General features: G+C 51.3%; 1 protein-coding gene and 1 non-coding gene across 2 annotated transcripts in view; one reads left to right on the top strand and one right to left on the bottom strand.

Annotated features, from left to right (window-relative positions):
* Positions 1-290: 290 nt before the first annotated feature.
* Positions 291-374, bottom strand: LOC141568088 (small nucleolar RNA snR60/Z15/Z230/Z193/J17). Its single transcript, XR_012491096.1, has one exon. It is a non-coding gene; the product is annotated as a small nucleolar RNA snR60/Z15/Z230/Z193/J17 (small nucleolar RNA).
* A 6,309-nt stretch (positions 375-6,683) lies between these two features.
* The window catches only part of STEAP3 (STEAP3 metalloreductase), a 48,699-nt gene continuing 48,132 nt past the window's right edge, over positions 6,684-7,250 (top strand). Inside the window, exon 1 of the mRNA XM_074335344.1 lies at positions 6,684-6,708. The gene's annotated coding sequence lies outside the window, so the exon portion shown is untranslated. The remainder of the gene's footprint in view (positions 6,709-7,250) is intronic.

Below are 7,250 nucleotides of genomic sequence, written 5' to 3'. Positions count from 1 at the left end.
TATGGGAACTCAGCACTTCCTGTTCAATTTTGCTGTGAATCTAAGTGCAATATTCAATTTAATTAAAAATTAAAACAGCTTAATAACCTATTCTGGTATTATCTACAGCTTTACATATAAGCCACAAACATTTCCTCACAAACATGCAAACTGCGCTTCTCCAAATGTGACTTAATCCTGAACTGCAACAGAACGTTTGTATGAGATATGAGTTATCCAAACCCCTGAATGTTTCTCGTGGGACAATGGCTAATCCCCCTTTTTGAGGTTAGAAATGGGATTGTTGCAGCGGGCGACATCAGATAGGAGCAAAAGACAACATTGCTTCTGTTCATCACTGTTCATCTGCAGAACTGTTATCATCATTGTAATTAATCCATTCTTTTAACCTCTTAGTCCCACCCCGTTAAAAACCTCCCCTTTATACAATCCCTCAGGGCACCCTTCTGGTTGCTAGAAGGGAGGCTGCCCCATTCATAAATACTTAATAAAGCCAATTAGATCTTCAACTTTACTTCATTGAATCTTGTCTTTAACACAAGGCAAGTGCTAGAGACAAGTGCTTGCAAAAGTCTGGGAACACTGCATAACTGACATGTCAGGCTAGATACAACTGCTAGTAGCAGAATGTCCACAGCAGTTTCTAGAAAGAAGGTCCTATAACCCACATTGTTTCAGGGATCCCTTTCTTTCTAGATCTTCTTTCTGTTTGGCTTTGAACTCTGGTTCCTCTCAATTCTCTCCCAGGTTGCCTCAAAATTCAAATTCCCGTTATTTAAAATACCGGGCGATCTCTCTCATGTGTCTGGTCCCTCTGTACCAGGTCTGGGTGAGGGATTAGAGGAGAGTTTGCCTTTCATGGCAAAATGGGTACTCAAAGGTGGTGTCCCAAAGAAGCCTCTCTCTCTATATATATATATATCTCTCCCTCCTTCCCTCTGAGGAATTCTGCCTTTCTCTTCGCCTAAGTGGCTCAAATTGTAGCCTATGTTTTAAAAATAATATGATTCCCCTCATTGAAGAAACATCCACATGTACCAATATGAAAGCGATGGAATGGCCCACTAAGTGGGGAAAAGCTCTGAGAAGAGCAGGGTGAGTTGGTCTGAGGATCAGGCCACCACTTATGGTGTGTAACTGCAGCTTGGGCCAGGGCTCTACATCCCTGCATTCTGGATGCTAACGTCAGAAGGAATGGAGAAGGCCCAGCAAAGGGGCATAGCAGGCCACATGGGACCTGACCTCAGCAGCAAGGCTCTGTACCCACCAAGCTTCCCCCAGTGTCTGGATCACCAACAGGAAGCCTCACACCCTCTGGCCCCCTCTCCAGCTCTCCCCCAGCATATTCCTTCCCCACTTCCTTCATTTGTCCAACATCTCCTACAAGGGCTGTCACCCCCACTCGGCCTGTGGTGGATCTTTCCCTCTGTGACTATCGCCTCTAACCCGGCAGGAAGTCAAGTTCAACTTGTAACAATCTCAGAATATCCAAGACGGAAAGGCCCACGGATGTGATCAGCTACTTCCTTCTTGGTGCTCAGATAAGGAACTAGGAACAGAGAGGGTGACCAAACCCAAAGCACCAGGCCCTTTAGGGAGCTCGGCATCCCTGAGGGTGCAGAGTGGATCCCTCTGATGTCAGTCACAGCCGGGGGAACTTGCTCAAAAAGGGCACACAGCTGGGACAGTCTTGCATCTGTTTCTCACAGAGGCCCCAGTTTATGGATCCCAGAAGGCGACAACACACCACCACAGCCACCATGACATGCAGGCGGTAACACATCCTGAGCCAGCCAGGGTTTGCAAAATTTAGTTTACAGCTTTATTAGAGCGTTCAGTCAACAAGCTTTTTCTTTAATAAGAAAGAATGAAGTGGAGTAGAATAAAACCTAAAATGTCACATTTAATCACATACCATAAGGGTAAGTTGGTCTCCTACCACTTCTGTTTCAGCTATGAATCTATAATCTATATTTGAGTATAAATGTACTGGGTCAGGGTGAAACAGCTTGAAAGCCATTGACTTATACCCGTTTGACAATTCAACCCCCTAACAAAAGCTTTCCAGTATGAGTATTTGCCAACTGAAAGGAGAGACGTTGAACCTGGGAGAAACTCCACAATTCAGATGCCGTCTCCCACAGCAACAAGAGTTGAGGCCTGATTTGCACTCAACACTGCACTGAGCTTAACTGTTCATAAGGCATAGTCTACCACAGGACTTCATTCGATTTTCTCTGGTAGAGGATCAGTGTTCTAAACTGAGAAATGGGCATATGGAGGACCTTCCCTAGAAGACGTTAGAGAAAGTGAAAACGAGCACCAGGTAGATAAGAGCTGCCCGACAGCAGCAGGATGGTCAGTTGGCAAGTGAGGCAGACCAGTGTCAGGCAGAGGGAGAACCACAGCCCTTAGGCCCCTCAGCAATGTGTTTTCCTGGCCCCACTCATGTAGGACTTTTGACCAGGAGTGTTTGAGATGAGGCTTTTGTCTCAAGAAAGAGCCTTTGGGGGCTGACTGGAGAATGTCCTCAGAGCATGTGCCATGATGGGACAGCCTCAATGTGAGAGGGCAGAGCCTCAAAGGACAGCTTCCCAGACCTGAGAGTCAAGTGGGAACCACGCAAAAGATGCCCTATCTTCAGGGTCACTGCTTCAAATACACTCCTGAGAAAGGCTGTGTGGGGCAGATTCCATGTCTTTCTGCTCTCTCTTCTTTTCCAGAGACCAGACAGCCAGCCCTGCCCAACTCCCACGCACCTCTCGAGTCTGCATCACGCATTGGAGCACGTGAGGGGACGCTCCTCTCCAAAGTGCATTACCAAGGCCTATCGTTAATTTTTCAGCAGCCGCTCGCCTCGCTAATGGTCAGGGAAACAGACTGGGCCTCCACCCCGGCCTAAGTGCTCCCCCACCTCTGCCTGGCTTGGGCAAGAAGCCAGGTGCTACCCTGACAGCCAGGCTCACCACACTGCCACCGGTTCCTGCTTGCCCTCTGCCAAGGACTTGGGCTTGTGCTATGGGGTTTGTCGTCTTATTTCACCCAGAATTGTACCTGGTCCCTTTGTGATAAGACTGGGGAAGTGAAAAGTTGTGTGTGATTTCACTTGGGGAACCAGTCAAATTCCAAAGAAATCCCAGGACTCTGAGGTTGCAGGTAGAAAGCTTGGCTACTGGGGCTGGAGACCCTGCACTGCCGCCAGATTCTCCAACCCCCGCCAGCTCTGGCCATTCCTTCTGTCACCGTCACACCAGCCTCAGTGGGTGTTGTCCCCCCACAGGGTGCATGGCCAGTCACCATGCCAGAGACCAGGCTGGGATCTATGATTCTCTGACCCCAAAAAGCCTGTGACCCCAAAAAGAGAGTGCCTTTGCTTTTCAGGCTGAAATCATTATAACACAAGCCTCTACCACCACCTCCCCAGAAAGGTATTGCCTCTCAGAGTATACCTGCCCCACCCCCACTCCCATTATTTCTGAGTATTTCCCAGAAAACTCTCTCCAAGAGCTCCAAGTGAGGGCCTTCCTCCAGCCTCTGGTCTGGCCACCACACTATCAATAACTACATGAGACAGCCACATGTCCACTTGTGTGGGCATAGCTCTGTGAATGAAAAACAGGCCACATACTAAACCTGGCAAGCTCAGGGGAGACCAGCATGGTGGGCCCAACAAACCATCTCTGTGTGCTCTAAAAAGTGAGTTGTTAACTAGCCCGAGCCCACCAATGTGAAAGAAGTACCTGTCTCTCCATTTTACTGTTCACCCAATCCCAGAGATTTCCCCACTTTGCTTTCTCCCAACCCCTTCACCTACCACCGATACAGTTCATGCAGCCCTCCTCAGGGCTCCTTCTCCGATTCTAATGCATAAAGTAAGCTGTGAAGCTACCATTTCCCAAAACGTTTTGTTACCCTTGAGATCTTGCTTCCCAGTAATTGTCCTCAGTTTAGCTCAGATAAACTCATTAAACTTCTCTGCAGGTTTGGATGTTTCTACGTGGACAGTTCTCTCCATTGGGGACCACGGACACCCCACTTGCTTTGGAGAGGGAATGGGATCCCTGACCGCCCACTGCATGAGCCGGCCCCACTGTGACTCCGAGTAGAATATCCCTCAAAGCCTGTACTTAACCCCAGTCCAGCAGTTTCAGCTCACACAGACCTCAGCCTGACCTTACAACTCCACTCAGTTCCTGCCTGTGCCTCTCTAACTCCCTGGACGTGGAGAGTAGACCAAGGAGGGGGAGGGGAGATGGAGGAGGAAGGAAGTTGCAGCTCAACTCCACCATGAGCAAGAACTCTTGCTCCTGGGCAGTCAGCCCCAGCGGGGACGTCCTTGCGTGAGTCTAAGGCCCCCTAACTCCCCATCCCAGAATTAGTGTCTTTCCCCATGACTGGCTAATAGAACATTCATTTCCTGAAACAAATCCCTACCCCCAGCTACCCACAGAGTGCGGTCTGGCCTAGACAAGGCCGGCTGAGGGGAAGAGCAACAAATAGCCCCAGTACCTCCCTTAAAGATGTGCCCTCATGCATTCATGGAAACATGCACCAGGCACCTCCAAGTGCCAGGTCCCAGGTCGGAATGGAGAGATGGCCCAGGGCTACCATGTTCGGTGGGCCTGAGTTCCACAGCAGGGCTCTGGAAGCTTTAAGCGACTCCATGCCCACATCATGCCCACATGTATACACATGGCATGGCAGTTAGTTGTTAGGTAGCAGAGCACTGCAGACGATGGTCATGGCTCAGGGGCATGGAATCAGGATCAGACAGCTCTGGACTGAATTCCAGTTCTGTCACTTCCAGCTGTGCGACAGAGAAATTGACAGCACCTCTCTAAGTCTCACTGTCCTTTTCTATGGAATGAGGACATTATCTTGAAACAGAGGGTCTGTGCCTGGAATCTTCTCTGGTGTCCCATTGGTGCCCCTAGTGCCTTCCTATAGAATGGGACCTACCCACAGTGGGCCTTCCATCATTGCTTGTCTCCTGCCTAAGCCCCCTGAGGACAGTGCAGAGGGAAGGCAGCCCCAGGCCTCTCCCTGTGAAGTCCTTGGAAGTGGAGGAGGCATAAGGCAAAGTCAGAAGTGAAAGGGACAGGGGACACCCTATCCCCACCAGCTGCCATCCCAGGGCACCTAGCCTAAGGCCAGCTTAATTTGCATAAATTTGCATGAACACCGTATTCCTGGGTCTTATAGCCAGTTATTTCATTTAGGCATGCTGCATCCAGAAAAAGGCACCAGCAGAGATGTGGCCCCCCCTGGGCTTTGTGTCAAGAGGACAACTAGAGCCCCTACCCCAGTGGGATACCCCCCTGGGCCTGTACCTCCCCTCCACCCCCACACACCAGCTGCCCCTAAAGCCCAACTAGGAACTACTGCCTTTGGATGCAAACACAAGAAGTTCCCATTACCGCCTGTCCTCCACTTCCCCCCCAAAGAGAAAGAAGTTCCCATTACCCCAGAAGGCAGAGGCTTGGCAGCCCCACACCTCCCCCACTCCTCAGCGCCCGTTAACCAGATTAGGGTCTTAGATTTGGAGGGTACTTTCAGGATGTCTAACTCAGGGGTGTTCAACCTGAACCCCCCCCATAGATAGGTAAGAGCCCCCCTGCTTTAGATAAGGGGTGGGTGGGCCCTGGAGTCCCACCCTTGGTCTAGGCCCTCCTTCCTCAAAGGCATCTGCAGGGAGCTCAGCCTCCTCAGAGCATGCGACGCCCCTCATCATTTTATACCTGAGGACACAGAGGCCCAGGGAGGGGAGGGAAGGGTCTCAGCTAAGGTCACAGTATCTGCAGCAGAGCTGGAACCAGAACCTAGAGGAGCTGGTGTGCCTGTGCATTCAGCAGGAGTGGAGGCCATGCCCAGGAGGCTCCAGCCTCACAGAGCAGCTTCCAGACTCAGAGTAGCCAGCTTGAGCTGTCAGGAGCAGAGGCCCAGCGAGAAGCAATCCCGCGATCAGCCTGAGGTAGGGCATCGCCAGGTCTCCTGATTCCCATGCAGGGTGTCCACAGAGCAAGCTGACCACTGGGACGGGGGAGGAGAGGGGAGAGGGGTGGCTGGCATTCTTGCCCAGCGGGGTTCTTGGCCACGGGGGCAAGGGGAGGCCAGAGGAGCCCTTGTTCCTGGGGGGCTCTCAGAGTTTAAGTCAGGGCATAGGATGAGGAAGAAAATGTTTCCAAGGGGCAGGAAAGGGGCCTCTCTAGAGCTGTATTTCTGAGGAACTGGCTTTTTCAGTGTTCTCCCTTCCTCTCCCTGAACATCATTTCTTTTCCTCTCGGATTGGCTGACTGCCCTTTAATGAACACTTACTAAGTGCCCAGCACTTTCCTGGTAACGTCTCACTCAATTCTCACACTCACCTGAGGAGTTATAGACTCTCGTCTTACAGAAACCAAAGTTCAGTGGGGACACCACCTTTGACCCAGGTCAGTGTGTTTGTCCGACAGTGCCCTCCAGAGACCAAGGCCCGGCCCCGCCCCCGCCCTGCAGGCCTCACGCCTGCTCACTGTAACCCTGTGGCCTTGGCGCGTGCAGCAGGTCGCCTGACCTTGATCTCCCTTATCATTTCCTGCAGGGCCCTGGCATTTCACCTGCTGCCAGCGACCAGCAAACGCCTGAAGATGCCTCTGAGGATGATGGCCCACGTATGCATGTGTCAGTGACATCAGGCCGCACACCTGAAGGTAGAACCAGACTCTTACGGTAAAGACCTACCTGACATTCTGCAGAACTTCTTCCAGGCTATAAAATATCAGGTAGATAAACCCTGGAGATGCTGCGGACAGCTGGCAGTGTCTCCCCTAGGCGGGGCAGGGGTGCACTGAGAAGCATTTGGGGAAAAGGTCCCCGGTTCATCTGGTCAAGCACAGAGAGTGCTCCTCCTCTGCCGTTGCGCAGAGCTAGCCCCAGTCCTTGGCTCTAACGGAAGGAGGGGGTGTCACGGAAGGTGTGTCAGCCTCTGCTCACAGGAGCCCCCAGCTAGTGAGGCAGAGGTAGTGGAAAGATCTGGGAGTCAGGTGAGCCTGGCTGGAATCCCAGCTCTGCCATGTTTATAAAAATTCAGAAGCAGATTAAATCCGGCCATTTGGCTCACAAAGACAATTGAGAAAGCAAAGGGTGTACATAATATTAAAGTGCAACCCAGTGAGGATGGGTGTGGTCCAGTATAGGTCATCTGCCTTGGCCCAGGTATTCAAGGAGTTGTGTGTTTCCTCATTTGTAGTGTATACCAGCGTTTCTCAAAC

Source organism: Rhinolophus sinicus, linkage group LG01 (genome assembly GCF_036562045.2).
Source record: "Rhinolophus sinicus isolate RSC01 linkage group LG01, ASM3656204v1, whole genome shotgun sequence".
Lineage (NCBI taxonomy): Eukaryota > Metazoa > Chordata > Mammalia > Chiroptera > Rhinolophidae > Rhinolophus > Rhinolophus sinicus.
The sequence above is the reverse complement of the archived record's forward strand: the minus strand, read 5'-3'. Positions and strand labels throughout refer to the sequence as shown.